The sequence below is a fragment of the Panthera tigris genome, chromosome A3, assembly GCF_018350195.1.
Source record: "Panthera tigris isolate Pti1 chromosome A3, P.tigris_Pti1_mat1.1, whole genome shotgun sequence".
NCBI lineage: Eukaryota > Metazoa > Chordata > Mammalia > Carnivora > Felidae > Panthera > Panthera tigris.
In genome coordinates this window covers 45,044,441-45,065,837 of record NC_056662.1, presented here as the reverse complement: position 1 = coordinate 45,065,837, position 21,397 = coordinate 45,044,441, and the positions used below count along the sequence as shown (strand labels likewise).

The following is a 21,397-nucleotide window of genomic DNA, read 5'->3' as shown; positions in this document are numbered from 1 at the left end:
AACCAGAGGTCCGGGTCACAGAAACAAAGGCATCGCACCTCTGCCCCTACAGCCTCAGCCCTCACTGTGAATGTGGGTGCTGCCCTGGGGCCCACACTGTAAGGAGAGACCTTGACCAAGCTGGAGCATGTCCACACAAGTAGTGACCACTGTACGTGAGGTCTCAGGGAGCCATTAAAATCAAGAAGGAGTTGTTTCAGGAGCCTGGATTTTTCTAAAAGAGGAGACGAGGCTGTAAAACTGGGACCAATAAACAGAGACAACAGAAGCACCTCTTAACTCAAAAGTCAAAGCCAGTGCTCAAAAACCAGAGCGACAAACCAGCTGCCTGTGGGCTGTATCCAGCCCCCAGATGGGTTTTGTTTGAACTGCACTTGGCCTCCAGTATTACTCCTGAAGATTGACTTTGTCAGCCTCACTGAAAACTTGGAAGATTTTGAGCTTTCAAAAAATCTAGGTTTCTAACTTGAAGAATCAGAACCTCTGACTCCCCTGGGCCTCTTTTCTTGCTGGCAGCAATCAGCCTCCTTAAGAGGCTGTGTGCTCTCCTGTTCACCACAGTACCTTCCAGCGCTGAGGCCTAGATGGTCTCCCTCTGGGGGTTGAGAGGGTTAGTGGGCCAAGCAGGTAAAACAGTGCTAGTCTTTGGTAAGGAATCAGTTAAGTGTTAATGCAGTTATTTTTATCATATTACCAGCTGGAGTTTTAAACCTCTATTGTAAAAAACTGGAACCACCCAACTGTGGAGTTAGGATTCAAGGAAGTATTTACCTTTTCCCACCACAGGTGTTAAAGGCTGGAGACTGTCTTTCCTCAGTGACATGTAGAAGGTCCTCCTTGGTGTGAAAGCATGGCTCCCTGGGGTGTGGGCTGCTCTTGGTGCCCTTGGTGCCTGGCGAAGAAGCCTGTGAGAAGCACATGGAACAGGGGAGATCTTCAGGGAGTGGGACAAAGAAATCATTTTTTGCTACTTTTTGCTGTAAAGTGTCTTATCACTATTAGACAAAAGACCATTCCCTCTGGAAACGTTAGCATAAATCTCACAATCTGTGCAGAAACCAGGTTGGTGGTGTCATGCTTAGGGAAATAGCAGCAGCAACCCAGCTTTCCACTCTGCCCCTCTTGGATCCATGGCTGTTGGGTCACGTGTAGCCAGCTCGTCCTAGGCCTGTGCTCCTTCCCACTGTGGGACCTTTGGATACGGTGAGCTCTGCTGACCCTAGACATTCCTCTTGGGTCTCTCCTGTGATACAGATCCCTCACCCTCCCATAGCCATTTAGCCCTCTGACACTCTTTTTGCCAGACTGGGCCTCCCTTTATCCTCTTCTTTCTCCTGATTATACTACGAGCTGCCCAACACTGGTCTTGTCTCAATTTAGTTGCTATCCCTGTCTCATACCTCCTAGTATATCATAAATCTGAGTGTGTGTGAAGGGAGAGAGAGGGAGGGAAAGAGATTGATTTGGTTAAAAAAGAAAAAAAAATGGAAAACAGACAAAAATAAATTATATTTTATAAAATAGATTTTTTTATTGAAAACCTCATTTATCCAAGAAATATAGCTCTACAAGTAGAATATGTATCTATGTATGTAGATATAGATATATTCTCAAAGTTCCTTTTATTCCACTTTTGCATATTTAAGTTGATAGCTGGATCCCCAACACACACTTATAACAGCACCTGACACATAGCAGGTACTCAATAAATACTTCTTAAGTGAACTATATTGTCAAAAATACATAGATGGTAGTATTCGAGAGGAAAGAAGTGTTGGACTTTTTTTAATGTTTGTTTGTTTGTTTATTTGGGGGGGGGCGGGGGTGGGTAGGAATGTTCAGGGTGGAGCTCAACTCGGGGCTCAGTCTCACAACTGTGAGATCATGACCTGAACCGAAATCAAGAGTCAGACACTTAAGCAACTGAGCTTAAGCTAACCCTGGAAGTGTTAGAACTTTTACTGAAAATTGGATTCCATGTGTCTTTTTCTTTATGTTGAATAATACAGTGTTTTGTGCATATTACTTTTCTGTTGCATTCTAAATAATAATCCACTCATCACTACTCCCAAAAAGTTATTGAAGGATATTTGTGTAGAAATCCTGACAATTAGAATAGTGACTTTATATTTGGCTTTTAAATTAATGGAATTTTACTGAGAGCCGTGAAGAGTAGTGGCTATTCAGTTATCCCATGTTACTAGAGTGATAAATGTATTTAGTTAGTTTTTGAGAGACAGACTGAATTCAAAGAGTGTCAAAGACAGAAAATTTACAGACAAGAAGAAAGTGAGAAAAACAGGTTGTTGCCAGGAAAGCCATGGCCACCTAGGAGAGTAGTGCCACTCCAGTCTGAGGAAGAAAGAAGTGTCCGGAAAGGCCTTAAATAATGTGGGTGTCAGAGTCTCCTTCTAAATCCTAGGGATATAATTGTAGGGGGGCTTAAAAAATTCTTAATTGTATGTAAATTTTATACACGTAAATAAAACGCCTGCAGTGCCTAAGGGAAGCTCTCCGCGTGTCTGAGACCTGGAGCAGGCTGGGCCTTGGCGGCACATGCAAATGCTGACAGCTGAAGTCACTTGTTGGAAAGTCCGCAAACTCTGGTTACAGCTGCATTTGTCAGTAGCTTTAAGGGAAGTGTAATCAGCCAGAGAGATTAATTTGCATCTCAATTAGAAAAGAGTCGGGAGGAAGCACTAAGGTCTGGTGCAGGAAGGTTGGGGAAGAAATCTCACTGAACACAAAAGCCTCCCTCGCTCCGTCCTCCAGCTGAGTGGAGGACAATATCTGAGGTTTCGTTTCCATAGGGACCAGAAGCCTGCTGGGCCCCAGAAGAATCTCGGGTTTGCACCGTAATCATTTGGTCATGATGACACAAATTCCACTGTTGTTCCCAAATACATTTTGCTATTAGAAAGCTATTACAAAAATGGAAATGGTCATCATGTCAAAAGCATGCGAGAGGGTATTTGCTGACCCTACTTACCTTTTTTCATAGTGCCACGTCGATTTCTGGGCACTTAACATTTGTTAGTGTCTGAATATTCAAAGAGCAAAAGGTCATTCCATAAATGACAATATTTCTTTAGCATTCACATGACCACTTTGGGAATGGCGACAGCATCAAAGGGAGCCCATTATTCCTGATTCTCCCACACTCTTCAGTAGTAAGCAAACAAGATTATTAATTTAAAAACAGGCGAGGAAGAAACATGGAATCTTTTGGCCACAGAGCATGGAAAAACTTCTGAAAATCACAGCCCTTTTTATAATCCTGGCAAAACTGAAAGAGGTATCCCTAACCTTAACTTTAAAAAGCACATCATCGTATTAATTTTAAATTTTTCCTTCGAATATTACCTAGTGGTAATTTTCACAGGCTTTGATATTTATACCAGGTAGGTCCTTTGTTTTTAGAGAAGTTCATCATATTTTCAAAATTCTGTACTTGAATCTAGTGAGAGCTGAAACTGAATCATTTATCCATGCCAAGTTACTCTGCCATAACCAGGAAGGGCTCACCCTTGGCATTTTTGGAGGAAGACTTTGATTTCTAGTTTATTTTGTTCCCTCTCAAATAGTTAATTCATTGGCTCCAGCTTCAAAGTGGGAAAACAGAAAAAGAGTGAGAAAAAACTGAGTCATGCATTACAAACTGTTGAATGAAACTGAATTCTTTTTTTTTTTTTTTAAATCAGGGTTTAAATTAATCTTCCCATGCTGGAAAGGGGGAAGAAACAAGTTTCCTAAGGACAATCTCTACCAGTGCCTACAGACTGAAATAACACATTGCAGCGAGACATCAGAACCTCTTAATCCAACATTAATCAAATTTCAGTTTACTAATTATCAGTCCCATTTTGAAAGGAGCATAATGCCATAAACAGCATCCGCAGAACATTTAGTAGACTCTGGGATTATAAGCAATATATTTGAAAGTGAGACTTTCTGTTATTCAAATCTCCAAAAAGGATAATACATGCCTTATTATAATAAGAGATTGTGCAAAGCCAAAGAAGGACAAAGCAGGCAAGTCCAAATGGTGATCCCTTCTGTGCCTGTCTGCCTTCGCCTTCCTGTATGCAGCGAGCTCCCTGCAGGTTTCTGAGCTAGAGTAATTTGCAACACACTCAAGTAAATTTTTTAATCAAAGCAGAATACTTTTTTGGTAACCCGTGGGTGAGTACAACCCAAATGCCATCATTCCTCATTGTTGGCCTTGAAAAGGAATTTTTTTCTAGTTTACTACAGTGACATTTTACCAAACTCTAAAATTGGCACTTTGAATGTTGTGTTTTAAATATGTTTCTGGGGCCCTGTGCTTTGAAAGCATTTGACTTTATTTCCTGAGACGTGATAGAGACCACTGGGGCCAGGTAGGGGAAGGATGGGAGCTGGAGAACCAGTGCTAATGCCCGCCCCCTTTCTCCTCCATATCCCCTCCCACCCCTGTGATCAGGTGTCCAGTGTGCAAGTCACTAGGCAGTGAAGATTCATTTTAATGTTTACGTTGTATTTTGCACATGCCTTTAACATAGCCAACTTGAGAAGTGCACAGCTGCTTTAGTTTCCAACAGACTGGCATGTTTCCAAAATGCCACATAATATTTTAAACAGACACCTCCTTTGGAAACAAATCCACATCCAATGTTATGTATGTCCAAATGATCTTGTCACTTTCTTCAGCATCACAGAAATGAAACAATACAATACTTAGAGGCCTGTGATATTTATCTTCAGCCTGTTTCCTCTACTGCTTCATGTCTCTTTTCAGTCTTCCTAATTTGGTCATAGGACGTACAAGAGTACAGAATATGTGTCCCTCTGCCGTGCCCACTCATTTAAACTCTCCAGCACAAAGCTTTGGTCTTAATCCATGAGTGATCAATGAAGGGACTGCCTCGTAAAAACTCAGGGTCTGCTTGTCATGGGACAAGCCAGCCCTTAAAGATGCCAAGTCCCTTTGGTTTTTCCCTTCATTTGCCTATGAAGTGGGATGTAAGAATATCAGTGCATCCTGGCTTTGAGGCAGATGTGTGCCTGGAAGTGCAAAGTCTCATACCTCCACAAAGGGTAGGCAGGCTCGCTAGCTGATGGGATTCTGAATTTATAAGCAGAGTTCCAGAATTCCCCCAGGGCCTACTTTTCAAAGGCAAATTAGTATGTTTGCAACTTGATCCCTGGGCAACTTTTGACAGTTGTTCTAAGAATAATAAAACAGATGGACAGAATAGATTTTGGGGTCTCCATCCAAACCGCCATCCTCAGTGGAATTTAAAGAAGGCGTGGAATTGATGGGGGAGCTGCTGCTACTTATCATTATGTTCTGCCTTTAACATTCCCAGAACCATAACTTTCCCCCAGAAGAAGATGAAAATTGTCCTCACGTTGTATTTTTTGGGTGAGGGTTCAGCTTCGCTGTAACAAAAGAAATAGCATGTGTGTTTTCTTTCATATATTCAGAATCAAATGAATTATAATTAAATGAACGTAAATGTATACTACCAAGAAACCAATCTTAATATGAATATGAGAAGAAATATAAATTAATTTTAACTTTAAGGGTTATCTTCATAGGATTTTTGACTCCTTTAAATAAAAGAAAGCCTCTTTAGAAATGTCTTAGAATTACTATCTACTCATTAGTTTGGGAAAATAGAATTTAGACCTAACAGGATAAACATTCTCTGCATATAACAACATAGATGCACATCAGAGGTCTGTATCAAAAAACAGCATTTAAATTTTTTGCATGAAGATTATTTCTGTTTATATGCATTATAATTTTGTCTAGCAAATGTCTATATAGTTGTGCATAAACACCTCACATAAACTACTCCACTTTCTGTAGAATTTCAGACTTCTCCGAGTGTTGGTTTTAGCTCACATCAGATCAGGATGAGAGGTTCTCACCTTTTAATGTACTGGCTTCCTCTGAGATAAATTTTCTTTTTTTATGTTTATGTATTTACTTTTGAGGGACAGCGAGCGAGCAGGGAAGGAACAGAGAAAGAGGGAGACAGAGAATCCCAAGCAGGCTCTGAGTTGCCAGCACAGAGCCCGAGATGGGGCTCGAACCCACCAACCACGAGACCATGATCAGGGCCGAAATCAAGAGTCAAGACACTCAACTGAACGAGCCACCTGGGTACCCCTCTGAGTTAAATTTTCATACTATTTCATTACTCCTTTTCTCTTTTCTCTGGATTCATTAGCTCCAGTTATCACACATTAGGCATAAAGGCTAGATAAGGGAGCAGATCAGCCATGCTTTTGTGACATGCTCAAGTGACACACGTTAGGGGCCCCCAGTGGTTTGTCAGACCAGTCGTTGAAACTTCTGATGATAAAGGATGGTAAGCATTTATTTATTTATTTATTTATTTATTTATTTATTTATTTATTTAAGAAGCCACATGAAAGCACCTTAAACCCCACATCTCACTGAGGCAGTTATCAGTGACACAGTGGCAATGGACCCTCCTGCTCAAGCTTCGGTTCTCACTGAGAAGCATCTAAGGACATTCCCTCCTCAGCAGCAATTTTCCTACAAGAGCCAGAGAAGTTGTAAGGTGTATCTCTCAGTTGTGCTCAGAGTAGCAAGTGATGTGTGGTAGCTGGCCTCAGAAAGACCTTGGGTGGTTTCAGTTGTATTTTAAATAGTAACTGGCTCTTTGGCTTTGAACAAGTATCTTTACCTCTAGCAGTTTCCTTTATCTGTAAAACGAGGACAGTAATCCCTCACATATTGTTATAAGGACTTATGAAATGAATATACGTATATAAAATAATCCACACAACATAACGGAAATGCTACTGCTGCTTACAGCCCCAGTGCCTTGTGCTGGGCTAGGCGCCCCCATCCTGGGCCAGTGTGGCAGCACCTCCCAGTCTCCCTGCTTCTCTCTGCTCTCCCTGGAATACTCTCCAGCAGCCAGAGTTTTGCTCCTCAAGTAGAAGGAGCATGTCGGAGCTTAGAACTCGCCAGTTACTTCCCATTCTCACCCACAGAAAAATCCAGAATCCTTACAAGGATCCGCAAACACACTCCAGCCTCAGGAACTGCATAGGAATGCTCCCTCCTCCGCCCAACATCTGCACAGCTCACCCCTTCCCTTCCCTTAGGTCTCTGCTCAGCAGTCAACGCATCAGAAAGTTGTCTATGTTAGCAAGCCCTCTGGGCAGTCTCATCCATGTTCTCCTTAGTGCTTACCATTTACTTAATGTCTCTTTCTCCCATTCATATGTAAAGGGTGTGAGAGGAGGATCTTTGTTTTGCTCACACCTAGAGTCCAGGATGAGACCTGGCAGGAGAAATGCGTGTACGTTGCATGAGCACACTGATAGATGCACGTAAAGTGGAGAGGAGGGCCAGCACCCTGCACATTCTCTATACCCAGAAGCAGCCGCGCTGCACCCACAGCTCTGGAGAACAAGTCAGGGCCCAGACTGTTGGCACGTGCCTGGTTAGCTCCAGGCAGTGGCTCTTCCACGTTCCTCCCTCCGCCAGCATTGGTGGCGCGGCCGCAGCCAGCACTGTAGGATGCAGAGATGAGTGGCCTTGCCCTTGAGATGCCTCCCAGCCAATAGGGCGATTGTAACTGTGACAGAGGGTGGAATGTGACCCTTACTCTAGGAGAGACATGCAGTTAGTGCCTACTGGGCATTTGTGGAGTCACACACAAAAGAGAAAATCAGAAGGTCATGAGAGCTCTACAGGAAAAGATTATTCCTGGTGGCATCTCCAAATGGGTCTCATTTTTTGTGTGTATCTGTGTGTGCCATCTACAACTCGAGGCTGGAAATCTCACAATTTTGTTCATTTTGTTTGTTTGACAAAAAGGTAGCCATAAGCTAATTAGAATTGATTACATAAATGCCCATAGCCTATTCCGAGGTGCTGAGGGATTTCTTAAGTACGTGAGGCTCCTGGTGAGCAGCCTTTCATTGTGAACATATGTACCTACCACTCAGTCCATTCCAGAGGGAAGGGTGGAAGTCGACCTGACAGTCCTTACTGCAGTGGCTGAGGACACCCACCTCGAACCTACTTCCTACCTCTGTCATCTCCAGTCTTACTACATACCCCATCAAAAGACAAAAAAGAAAAAGAAAGAAAACTTTTAAGCATGCCATTTAAACACACATATATTGATTCATTCTTTTTAATTTATGTATGCTTTTAATTTTTTTTTTTAATTTTAGAGAAAGAACATGAGCAGGGAGAGGGGCAAAGGGGGAGAGACAGACAGAGAGAGAGAGAGAGAGAGAGAGAGAGAGAGAGAGAATGAATCCTAAGCAGGCTCCACACTCAGCACAGAGCTCAATTCAGGGCTCCATTCCACAACCCTGGGATCATAACCTGAGCCAAAATCAAGAGTTGGATGCTCAACTGACTGAGCCACTCAGGCATCCCTATATTGATTTATTTTAAAGTATACACAGGTTCAACTATACAAATATTTTATGGCATTATAAAGTATACTTACTGAGAATTTGAGAGGATGTGCTAAAGATGAAATAAACAATAATTTAAAGTATTTTATATTTAATAATACAAAATTGTTTTGCTTTTACCACAATATAAATAGTATTTCAGCGAGTGCAATGGAATTAAATGTGTTATGTTATTTTTATAATCTTGATTTCATAACAGTTCCATAATTGGTGATTCTAAGGAGCCCCTCTAAATTCAGTTTATTTTAATACTTGGTTTTATAGCTGAAAACAAAACCTTGCAAAGATACATAGACCCATGGGAGCCAAAGACCCTGTCTTGGCCTACTGATGCTCAAGCTCATTCTTAACCTTTGTGAAGGTTCTTCTTGGCATTTGGCAGGAAATTTCCATCTTCCCTGATTTCATATTAGTTGTTGATTGTATTTTTCAACAAACAGATTGAAAACATAGTAAAGTCTTCACTGGGAAAGTTAGAAACAGCTTACAAAATTGGTGGTACAGATCGGAGACCTTTCTGAAAACATATACCATCTTCAACAGTAAACTCCCTTGCCGAAGTCAGCGTTTTCCAGCATTTCTTTTCAAGATCTTCTCTCCATGGCGTGTTTCCTATAAAAGCAGTTACCTTCTCACTCGATATCAGAATGTCATTTTGAGGGAATGGAATTTTTCCTAGGCAAATTTTTTTCCTATTTTTCCTAGGATAACAGCTAAGGATGTACTGCTGACCAACCATAGCCTCCTGGCTTTGTTTTCTGCTTCTAGCCTCACCTGTGCCCATGATGATACTCAACACAGCAGCCAGAGTCAGACTGCTAAAACGTGGTTCAGAGCACATCGCTGCCCTGCTCACAGCCTCCAGGGGCCTCCATCTTACTCAGAGCCAAGGCCAGAGTCCTGCAGGGGAGGCCTGAATGCTCCATGACCTCTGCCTGAAACCCTGTTCCTTAGATGTCCACCTGGCTCGTTCCCTCCACAGTGCCCCCCAGCCTCCCTGGGGAATAGCGGTCCCACACCTGCACACACCTGCCCATGACCTCCCACAGCACACCTGTACCCTTTATTTTCTCCACAGCCCTTATCACCCTCTAATTTATATAATTCACTTACTCATTGCTCCCTGCATGAGGGCAGGGATTTTTGTCTGTTTTGTTTCCTGATGACTCCAAGGATGATAGTTGAAGTATTTAACTTTGGGCACCGCAAGGTCACCAGCAGACACTGGCCAGGATGCTGCCCATGCTGGTGTTTTCCAGGTGAATACCAACCCTGGATATAGCCTCCGCACCTGCCACAGAGTAAACATTTGTTCAATACATACTTGTTAAATGAATGAGTAAATTCATCCCCTTGTCATCACAGAAATGGTCACCAAATTTAGAACACTTGTCTTTCTATAAAAAAAAAAAAAAAAAGATGAGTAATTCATCTTTATGTTGAAGAGCTTTTATAAGAACTTTCCTGTGAGATAAAGAGCAAATGTTTGTGTGGTATGAAAGATTTTCATGGTCGTGACCTGCTTCAGTACAGTGTATTTGAAAGATGATCCTGGAGGCGCCTGGGTGGCTCAGTCAGTTAAGCGGCCGACCTCGGCTCAGGTCATGATCTCGTGGTCCGTGAGTTCGAGCCCCGCGTCGGGCTCTGTGCTGACAGCTCAGAGCCTGGAGCCTGTTTCAGATTCTGTGTCTCCCTCTCTCTGACCCTCCCCTGTTCATGCTCTGTCTCTCTCTGTCTCAAAAATAAATAAACGTTAAAAAAAATTTTTTTTAAATAAAAAAAAAAAAAAAGATGATCCTGAGGCAGTTGGGGGGACTCAGTTAAGCATCCGACTTCGGCTCAGGTCGTGATCTCACGGTTCGTGATCTTGAGCCCCAAGTTAGGCTCTGTGCTGATAGCTCAGAGCCTGGAACCTGCTTTGGATTCTGTGTCTCCCTCTCTTTGCCCCTCCTCTGCTCACACTCTGTCTCTCTCAAAAATAATAAACATTGAAAAAAAGAAAGAAAGGCGATCCTATTATGAGATAATAAAGTTCAAAACTTCAGTATTAAGGGTCATGTAAACCATAATACATCACAGAATGGTAAGAGTGAATGAGGGAACCCCGTCCCCCATCTCCCCCTCAGGACTGATCCTGACCCGGGACAGTCTGACAGACAACTGAGCAAGAAGGGTGCCAGGTGGTAAGTCTCAGTAAAGCTGAATTATCTTCTTAATTTTAGATAAAAAGATAACACGTGAATAGACATCCAAGCATTGTCTTTTCCCCTCCCACTTTGGAGACCTGCAGGATAAAGTCTACAGACTTGTGCAGAGGTTTTTAAAGGAGAGATGGTAGAGAGAAGACCTCCCACGGTGCTGTGGGTTGACTAGGCTCAGCTGGGTGGCTCTCACCCAGGCCTCTCATCTGTATGGCACCTGCGCTAAGCATAGCGGGAGCACCTGTGGGCTCCCAGGCAGCCCTCACTCTTGGGCAGCCTCCCCACTTGACTAGCTTGGGTCTTTTTGCAGCAAAGTAACCTCACAGCAATTGCACTTCATACATGGGTGCTCGGTGCTCCCAGAGACCCAGGCGGAAGGTACCAGGTTTTCACAGTACAATCTTGGACGTCCCGGAACTGTCGGCCACGGCAGGTCCCAAGGGCAGCCCAGATTCAAGGGAGGAGAAGCCACCTGTTGAGGGAGGCAGCAACCCATCTGTTCAGGGAGGGTAGAAGGCCTGTGGACCTCTCTGCTGTCTTCTGCAGACAGCATGGTGCCGACCACACAGGGCAGGGCTCATTCTGATGTACCTGCCTTCTCCACTGGATAGCAAGCTCCTTGAAGGCAAAGACTAGTCTTACTGGCCTTTCAGTCTCCCACATCCAATGTAGTAAAAACTCAGTAGGTGTTATTTGACTTAAAATCTGAAATGCAAACATTTTAAGGAATCTCCAATTAGGTTAAAATAGACTGCAGCACCATTTATTTAATTACACCATACGGTGTCTTTATGCCTGCATAAGAGGAAATGACTTGTAACAGATACCAAAAAGAGAACTGATTTTAAATAATGACTTCTTAGTCCAAAGACTTGAATCACAAAAGCAGTAGAATTGAGTTCACTGTGCTTCCACATCCACAGAAACACATTTAAAGGATGCATTTTGTTCTTAGCTTGATTTCTTTGGGTTCCTTATTTTCATTTTAATCTGCCTTCATAATCCTTTAATTTTACATTGCCTTCAAGAATCACGAACTGTGATATACCTCATAGTTGTACTTGGCTTTTTAGATGAGTTTATGTTTCTGTGTCTATCTCCGTAAAAATCTTTTCAGAATCATTTTTATATCATTGAAATTTCCTTAAGTAGAATGTCAGTTTGAGCCAATTTTTTTTTTTTAACGTTCAGCTGTAAGTGCGGTGGGGAGAGGTCAACTTTTAGTGTAGAAAATGTTTTTGTCTTTTATCATAAGAGCTGTCCTGGCTTTGGTGAACCACTCAGACATTAGAGGGGCATTCTTGAAGATGCATGCACATTGCTCTGACAGTTTTTTGACATGGCCTCTGGCAGTTAGAGTGCACCAGTGCCCATCGTAGGCTTCTGTTGCCATGATTTTTTTTTCAAAAAGCCTGAGATTTCACATGGCATCTTTGGCTTCTCTGAGAGGTATTGTGACCAGCTAACACAAGAGGAGGTGTCCTTGAGACTCTGGCATTTGGCCTGACTCCCCTATCCCTCTGTACCCAGATGCACATCACAGTGACTCTCCTAGGTGGTGTGAAGGAGTGCTGACCCTCATTTGGAAGCGCAGCCCCCCGCCGAAGCCAATCAATACCAGAGCTGTCCGTCTCTGCCGCTTACCTTCCTTTCACACAGTGAGACCCTTCTGCACAGAGCGATCGATAGCTCTGATCTGCAGCAGCCTGCAGCAAGTCATGCAAGGCAGAGCGCTTAGGTGACATTACACGGGACCGTGGAAACGGCAGCTTTGTGGCTCAGATTTCATAGCACCCTTCCTAGGGGCACATTCCATTTGTAAAGCATGCGTCTTCCCATCTCTTGCATGGATCACCATTCCTCTGAAACTTGATTCAAGAAAATGGAATGCTTGGGGGAGTGTGTGTGTGTGTGTTTGTGTGTAAATTTCAGGCACCTTATTCACTCCTATCCCAAACCCTACTAACTCCGTTCTGTTGCTGCTCCTGATCATAACTGTATCCTGGGCAGTTTTGTCTCCTCTTGAGCACTGCAATTATTTCTGTTCTGGGTATTTTTTAAACATTAAAGATTTTTTTCAAAATCTTTGAAATCCCAGTGACTAAACAGCATTCATATTCTAGCAACTACTTCCTCACAAAGATCAGTAGAAGATACTGAACACTGTGTGTCACCCTCCTCTTCAAAAGACTTTGACCATGTGAGAGACTCAGGGCTGAAAACCGAGCTCTTCCAGGACCACTGAGGCCTGGAGGGGCCTCTGCCTGGGGATCTGCTCTCAAACTGCTCCTGGGCATTGTCCACAAGCAGGGTGGGAGTTCCAGTTCTTCACCTCACCTTCTAGTCCTCATTTCCATGTCTAGTAATCCTGATGTTGTCTGTAGAATTTTGGAAGCAACAGGAAATTGAGAGCAGATTATAAAGAAAGCAGATATACAGGAGACAACAAATTCAAATCAGGGTCGGGACTGACCACTGTGCAAACCCACTGTACCAGGAGCAGACGGCCAGTGGGAACAGAGCCGACGGCCTAATGCCTGCTGCGTGTGAGAGCCCTGGCAGCTGCCAGCCAGAGAGATTGCCTCCACGAGCGTGGGTTTCCAGATTAAAACATGCTTGAATTCATCATGAATTCCACACACACAAAGTTCCTTAGGATGTTTATCATTGTACTTCTTTAAAGTCAAGTTTAACTCTCCTGGTACTTAGTCTTTATATCAATCTTCATAGCCTTCTAAACTCCGAGGCAGGTGATCTCACTGACCCACACTCTGCAGGCAACTTCACACCTTCTGTTTTTCAGAAAGTACCAATGTCACCTTCAGGAATCCCGAGTCGAGCTTAGCTTGGGGGAAGACTCCGAGGAGACAAAGTTTCCCTTCAAGTACTAGTCTATTCTCCCACTGTGTTTATACACACCCAACCCCAGGAATAGACATGGAAAATGCACTTGCTGCTAGAGATGATTTTTCAATAGTGTCTCTTAGAGCTCTTAAGAAAATCTTGGCAAGAAAGTGATCAACAGATTCTGATCATCTCATTCACACTCCTAGACACCAGTTCTGAAAATGACAAATCTAAAAGCCATTTTTCCCACGAGTGTACTCATTCAACCAAATATCCTTTGGTCACTTCCTGTATGCCAGGAACCATGCTGTTGCCAAGGGCACACAAATGGAGGGAGGGCATGGTCCCCATCCTCACAGGGCCCTTTGTTGAGTATGGAAAACATTAAGGAAAATAGAGGTCCATGCATTTTCATAATGCCTATGATGCAGAGCTCAGCCCAGAGCCCCAAAGAAGGCATCCTGACCAGGGGCCTTCCACCTGGCTTTTGGAGAATACAGTCACAGGGACTTGATCAAAACAAGGAGCATTCAAAGAACTGAGCTTCTTTCAGCAAAACAGAGCCGTAAGTAAACTTGGAACCTTCAAGGATCTCTGGCCTGGGGACCCCAGATCCCACTACAGACATCATACCCAGTGTCCAAAGGACTCCCCACTCCCACCTCCCTCATCAACCCTGCCTGGTCCTACGGTATCTACCAGTCCTCTTTCCCACCCCCACGTAGCAGGCCTCTCATGCATAGGGAGATGTGCTACCCTTTTAAGTAGTGAGAAAAATAAGGCCTAGGAGGTTAAGGAAGGAACTTGCCTATTACCTTGGTTCCAGGAAGAGCAATGGAGCTCAACTCTCCGGCACCTGGAGAGACAGTAGTTCACTTAACTTCACCAGCACCTGCTCTGCCCCAGGCACCAGGAACCTCACACATAGAGTCACTCAGCTAATACTTACCACAATCCTATGAGGAAGGTACATTTCTTACCTTATTTCAGTCTGTTATGCAAACACAGTACAGTGTCTTACATAATGCAATCTGTTATATATTTTATTATATTTGAAAAAATCTAGTTGAGGGCACAGAGGCCCAGGAAGGTTAAATAACTTGCCTGAGGCCACACAGTCATGTTAGGGGTGAGCAAGGACCTGGACCCAGTAGCAGCTGCTCTGGCCATACTGTTACCCCACTGCCCCCAACTCCCCTCAATATCTAAAGATGCCTGTGGAAATCGTGCATACGTTTCAGTGCAACTTTTTAAAGTATGTTGGATCTGTTGGGTGGATTTATAAGTTGTGACTTACAACTGGTTTTGATAAACCACAAATACCAGTATTGTGTTTTAATGAGACTGAAGGCATGAACGAGCAGATTCTACTCTCGAGGCTGTTGTGGGGACATGTGGACGTTGCAGTCGTCCCTCTGAAGGCCTGCATTGTCGCCAGGCTCATTAGCATCCGCGCTCCGTTCGGCCGTTGCTGCTTGCTAGCTTACCAGCTGTTCCTGCTGCTCCGTACAATGTCGGATGTGTTCAGCTCACTGGGTTCCTGTCCTCGCCGCCGGGAGGAGACAGCCCTTCCACTGGGGATACCCACGTGGCTGCCTGTCAGCGGTGGCACCGAATAAAGTAATAGGCCTTCGCATGGCATATGGTGTCTGGATTCGTACAAGATGCAAAACTCTTCTGCTGCTAATGCATGATGACTCATAGCATTGCTAATTTTTCAAACAAAAGCTGACTTCCACACCCACACTTTTAACCCCTCCAGCTAAAAAGTCTTTAGTTGCAAGGCTCTAGAAAGGTGGCTTCTGGATCGTTATATAAAATGTGTTACACTTGTAATCGAAAGTATATGAAATGGCTTTGCTTTGGGTTGAAGTTCTTTTAAATTTCTGGACCTTTTATTTTTTTTCCTCCAGGAAGGGGAATTGTTAAGCTTGTACTTTGTTCCTTTCTCACAATGGGAGAGTTTAACACTAGTTTTCTCTTTTAAAAGTTCCATAGAAACTAGTGCCTGAGAGTATATCAACTCAATTGTGGAGCATTTCAAGCTCTTCACATTAGAATAGTTTAAAGTTATAAAAGAATGTTGATTCTTTCATAGAATTGGATATTGCATAGTCTCTCCTAGTGTACTAAATGCATGGCTCATTTAAATAATCAAATTCTACCAAAACAAATCTAGATTATAAATTTACATTAGAATGAACAGTTTTTCAAACTATGAAATAAATACATGGGGATCTTCTAAAACAATGTTTCTACTAAATTATTTAGGATCAGTTGTGCTAATAGATGTCTAAATTCAATCTGAGATTTTATGTACTAAAATAAGGCTGTTATCTGCATTTGTACAATCAGGCCTCCCTTTGAATTCGTGATCAAAATATTGGTTCTTTTATAAATAATCCTTATTGAACATTTTATTTAAGCATTTCAGAGTCAAGAATTGCCAACAGAAAATGATTAGACAGTTTCTAATTATGGACCTAATCACTAAGTGTTTTGTAGTCTGTCTGGCACATGAGAGCTTTTGCAATCAGAATTTGACGAATACATAAATTTTTAAAGGAACTGCAACCTAGGAGGATAATGCAGATTTTTTTTTAGCAGATTATTTTGTCTACCCCCAAAAGATTTCTTTGGGTGTTGGGGGAGGGGGGGACTTGGAGACTCATATTCTTAATATTGATATTTTTCTTCCATTTTCAAATGGAAAGTTTTTGCTTTCTTACCAACAGATATGAATTCAAATGTGCATCTAATCTCTTATAAAGAGCATTCTGTTTTCACATAATGAAACAAAATATGTAAAATTCCTAAATGTGCCTCACTTTCTAGATCCTAGTGTTTGATGCTATGTTTCCAGCGTGTTCTCTAACGTTCTTGCCCTTTGCCACCAGAAGTCAGCGAGTGTATATTTGGTGAGCCTAAAAATCCATTAGACATTTTTAAAATTCACCGTGACAGTTGATTTTAACACATACTGAAGTTTTAAAAATACTTTACTTAAGCTTACCAAGTAAAGGATTTCCAATTCTGCTGCCACTGCCATGTATCTGAATCTGTATCTGAATCAGTATCTCCACTACTGAACTCAGTAGTTCTTGTCTGCATGTGACCAATAAAATGCTGTCTCATTAGCTGATGGTCCGGAGGCCACACTTGGCATCCAAAAGGCAGTTTGGGACAGTGGCCGATAACATGTAGAAGCACAGGCTGGTCAGAGGCACACAGAAGATGAGAGCCATTGGTCCATTATTCCCACTCTTGGTGACAACTGTGCAGAATATCACAGATGAAGAGAATGAAGCTCAAGGAAGCAGGGGGCTTGGCCCCACAGCCAGGGCAGGACCAGGATGGGAGCCCAGGGCAGCCTGACTCTGAGCCCCCCCTCCCCCACTGTTTCTCACTGGTCGATGCTTTTGACCTAAGAACAGGAGGCCATCAAAATTACACAGCTTTGAGAAAATAAAGCAATTCCACCTAATTTTAGCCTATCCTATCATTATTCTTACCAAGAGGATCTGAGCCCTTTTAAACCTTGATTTTATGAAATAAAAATGAAAACAAAACTATTGTAAATTAGAACGGAAAGATTCCCATTTTGATACCACATGTATATCACTTATACCTAAACACTTACACCTAAACACGTCCAAATTAAACAGCAGTGAAACCATTAAGTGTAAATGTTCTCCATGTCATAGTTCACAACAGAGTCTAGCTCAAAACCAGGACCAGATTGGTGTGGCTCCTGATACTTTTACCTTGATGAATAGTTGAGGGCACAGTTCCATCACAGTGATGTCTCTGGTCTTGGAAGCAAGACATTGATTTGTATATGCTGAATCTATTTAAATTCTACCTCTTCCAAAAACTTACAGTAAAGGCATGTGTACTGAGAAAATCAAAGCCAAGAAATATAGATCAGGCATAACAATGTAGGGCATCCCAATGGGAGCCACAGGGACAGAAGCAGGGGGTCCCTTTTAACTACAACTGACCTCTGAGCTGCACTATATATAATACATAGCTACCCTGTGTCCTCTGGATACCCTTGTTCCAAAGTCCTCAATTACTGTTAATGGGATTATACTGTGTCTAAACTGGAAAATATCATTGTAAAGAAGTATATTCTTTCTCTGTATGAGAAAGAATATACTGCTGTGGATCCTGAGAAACTTAACAGAAAACCCTGGGGGAGGGGAAGGAAAAAAAAAGGGGGGGGAGAGAGTCAAACCATAGGAGACTCTTAAAAACTGAGAATAAACTGAGGGTTGATGGGGGGTGGAGGAGAGGGGAGGGTGGGTGATGGGCATTGAGGAGGGCACCTGTTGGGATGAGCACTGGGTGTTGTATGGAAACCAATTTGACAATAAATTGCATATTAAAAAAAAAAGTATATTCTTCATTGCAAAATTTTAAGTTCCAGATAACAACAAATATTTATAGCAAATTTTAAATATCAAAATAAGTTTCTGTTCTACCTATGAGTCCAAAAAATTTCTTTTGCATGGGTCCACAAGTCCAGGTGTAGCAAAGGCTAATTAGGAGTCCCCGCCCCCAAAAAGTTACAGGTTCAACATAGCTGAAAAAGTAAAGAATTAGTGATGAGAGAAAAAAATATCATTAAAAAATCATATTAATGCCACCTTTTCTGGATAGCTGCTTCTGCTAAGCCTTTTAGTTTAAAAAGCCCTAGTACCTGACGTTTTGCATCTCTGTTTTTCTGTCAAGATAAAAGGAATCTCGAGAGTCTCATTCTCAATAATGCACTTAATATGTGACAAAAAGGTTTCTGTTCCATTCACTTCCATGGCCAGGCATTTTCATATTATTGCCCCACTGTCATTTCATGCTTAACCCTTGGTAGACTTGTCCAGCCTTCCTCAGCCCCTGGAATCGTTCTGGGATCAAATGACCTCAAAGGCGTTTTTGTGTATTGGATACTTGCACTCACGTTGGTCTTCTTGTTACCATGTTGCAGGACTTGTTGCCCTGATAATGCAGCTCTCCTTGCAGGCTTGTTTACTTGTGATCACTATGTAATCATTCATTTTATGGAGCCTCATTAAGGACTGCAAACCTCTGTCCCAATTTAGCGTCATTCGAGCGTAGGTAGCATCCATCTGCTCCACCCGCACTGTTTAATTAATGAACTTGGTAATGTGTTCTTTGCCTGTGAAAAGCACGCCATCTTCTCAGGTTGTTGAATGGGACTTGCATTCCACGTTTTCCTTGTTGAGATTCTAGAAAGCCCGCCCTGGGAGGTGCTAATTATGGACTCCACAAACTTCTGTTAAGTCTTCACTTGAAAGCAGATTTACTTTTTCCTTCATTATATGTTCATAAACCCAGTCAGATCCCTTTTAAATAAGTGAATTCATTTTTATAATTTCTTTTTCTTAAGTGACAGTAAACATTCAAATTTTTAAAAAGCTATGTTTACTGTCAATGCAGTGAAAATATACCTGTTAAATTTTGAGCTTTTCTCTTCTGAAATCAAAGTCCTAGAAATGCTTGAATGTCAAAAATAAAATGTCATTTTTCCAGAATCTCCTTTATGGAATTGCCTAAAATTTTTTAACATGGATTTTATTAAAAGTAATATAATAACAACTGAATTTGTTTCTTCTGGAAAAATGGTAACACTCAAAAAAATATTAAAACTTCCATATCTGTTTAATTTTTAGTGTGTTGTAAAATTCTGTCTGGACTTAGAGGTGATTTGTTACTATCTATTCAGAGACCTGATAAATTTGATATTTTATGATATGTGGTGTAAAACTAGCCATGTTCATTCAAAAAATCTATTACAAACTAAGACCAGGTGTTTAATCCTGATTTTTAAAAATAATACATGTGGTTCATATGTGTTTTCTTTTTTTAATTTTTTTTTTTTAATTTTTATTTGAGAGGGAGAGAGAACATGTGCACAAGTGGGGGAGAGGGACAAAGAGGGAGAGAGAGGAAGGAAGGAAGGAAGGAAGGAAGGAAGGAAGGAAGGAAGGAAGAAAAGGAAGGGAGGGAGGAAGGAAGGAAGGAAGGGAAAGAAAGAAAAAAGAAAATAAAAAAAAAAGAAAAGGGAAGGAGGGAGGGAGGAAGGAAGGAAGGGAAGAAAAGAAAAAAGAAGAAAAGGAAGGAAGGGAAAGAAAGAAAGAAAGAAAAGGAAGGAAGGGAAGGAGGGAGGGGGGAAGGAAGGAAGGGAAAGAAAGAAAGAAAGAAAGAAAGAAAGAAAGAAAGAAAGAAAAGGAAGGAAGAAAAGAAAGGAAAGGAAGGAAGAAAGAAAGAAAGAAAAAGGAAGGAAGAAAGAGAGGAAGAAGGAAGGAAGGAAGGAGAGAAGGAAGGAGGGAGGGAGGGAGGGAGGGAAAAGAATCTTAAGCAGGCTCCATGCTCAGCACAGACCCCAATATGTGGCTGTATCCCACAACCCTGGGATCGTGACCTGAGCCGAAATCAAAAGTCAGATGTTTAACTGACTGAGCCACCCAGGTGCCCCTCATGTGCGTTTTCTTAAAGACTATTTAATATTGGTGGAGTTAAACTCAAATCTACCCTGTCAGTTCCTAAGACTTAGAATCTCTTTCTGTGCTAACACAGGATGGAGTCCCACATTCATATTATATTTCTTTTTTTTGTTATGTTTATTTATTTTTGAGAGACCGAGTGTAAGTGGGGGGGTGAGGGCAGAGAGAGAGAGAGGGAGACCCAGAATCTGAAGCAGGCTCCAGGCTCTGAGCCGTCAGCACAGAGCCCAATGTGAGGCTCCAACCCACGAACCATGAGATCATGACCTGAGCCAAAGTCAGACACTCAACCAACTGAGCTACCCAGGTGCACTTGTATTTTTTTTTTAACTTTATTTAATTATTTTTGAGAGAGACAGAGACAGCGTGAGGCAGGGAGGGGCAACAGAGAGAGAGGGAGAGAGAGAATCCCAAGCAGTCTCCACGCTGTCAGCACAGAGCCCAATGCAGGGCTCTAACCCATGAACTGAGAGATCATGACCAGAGCTGAAACCAAGAGTCGGACACTTAACCAACTGAGCCACCCAGGCGCCCCTCATACTGTATTTCTTCATCACAATATTAGCTCTTTTTGAAAATATTTTACTTACCCCATCAGAATTGGAGGTGAAACTATATCTGTGTTCCCATTTAACAATTAAAAGTTAATAAATTTCAAAATAAATATTATAGTTGTTCCAAACTATGTACCCCATGCACAATAAGCATGAAAACAGAAAGGATTAGGAGGTGGAATAATTGTGGCAAAAGGCAGCTAGAATGCCACTGCAGGGTGCTCATGTGTGGATACAAGGGGTTGTAACCCTTGGAAGAACATCACCCTTTACTCTCCGTCCCCGAAACTTTGGTGAGCAGAATGTAATGGGGGACAGAGTCCACTCCTTGGAGACACCTCTGACTCTGTTGATGTGGCCTGATCGGGAACTGTCCCTTCCGTTCCCCCCAGAAGTGCTCAGAAAACTGCTTTATAAAGATGATAAGACATGAGAGACAATTGTGGGATTAACTCCCCACTCCTTGTTTTAAATTGACTTGAAGTAAATGAAATTGCTGATATTTGACTATTTGGGGCCTAGTCAAAAAAGCATGTTCATGTAGCTCAGCCTAATTTTTTGTATTGTCAAAATGTATATTATATGTGAATATGAACTCCATTGACTTTGCAAAGAAATCTGCGTGCATGCAGGGAGAGGCTGTGAAGAGGGTTTAACTGCCACACAGGACATGTACCAGAGCCCAGGGCTGTGTCTGTGAGGCCACTCATTCCATAGAAGCCCGAGTGTTGATGTCTCTGTATCTTGAACCATTTTGGTCTCTCTCTGAGACCATCCTTTTCCTTTAGCCTTGTATTTGCGTAGCTGGTTT

At 42.3% G+C, this 21,397-nt stretch overlaps 1 protein-coding gene across 7 annotated transcripts in view; it reads left to right on the top strand.

Moving 5' to 3' along the window:
* The window catches only part of RALGAPA2 (Ral GTPase activating protein catalytic subunit alpha 2), a 322,541-nt gene that overhangs the window by 245,436 nt on the left and 55,708 nt on the right, over positions 1–21,397 (top strand). Inside the window, exon 38 of one of the 7 annotated variants that reach the window (XM_042980991.1) lies at positions 9,229–10,071. The exons of 5 other annotated variants lie outside the window; for them this stretch is intronic. The gene's annotated coding sequence lies outside the window, so the exon portion shown is untranslated. Of the gene's footprint in view, positions 1–9,165; positions 10,072–21,397 lie in introns of those variants that run through there. One more of the 7 variants, XM_042980990.1, reaches the window with a different exon arrangement.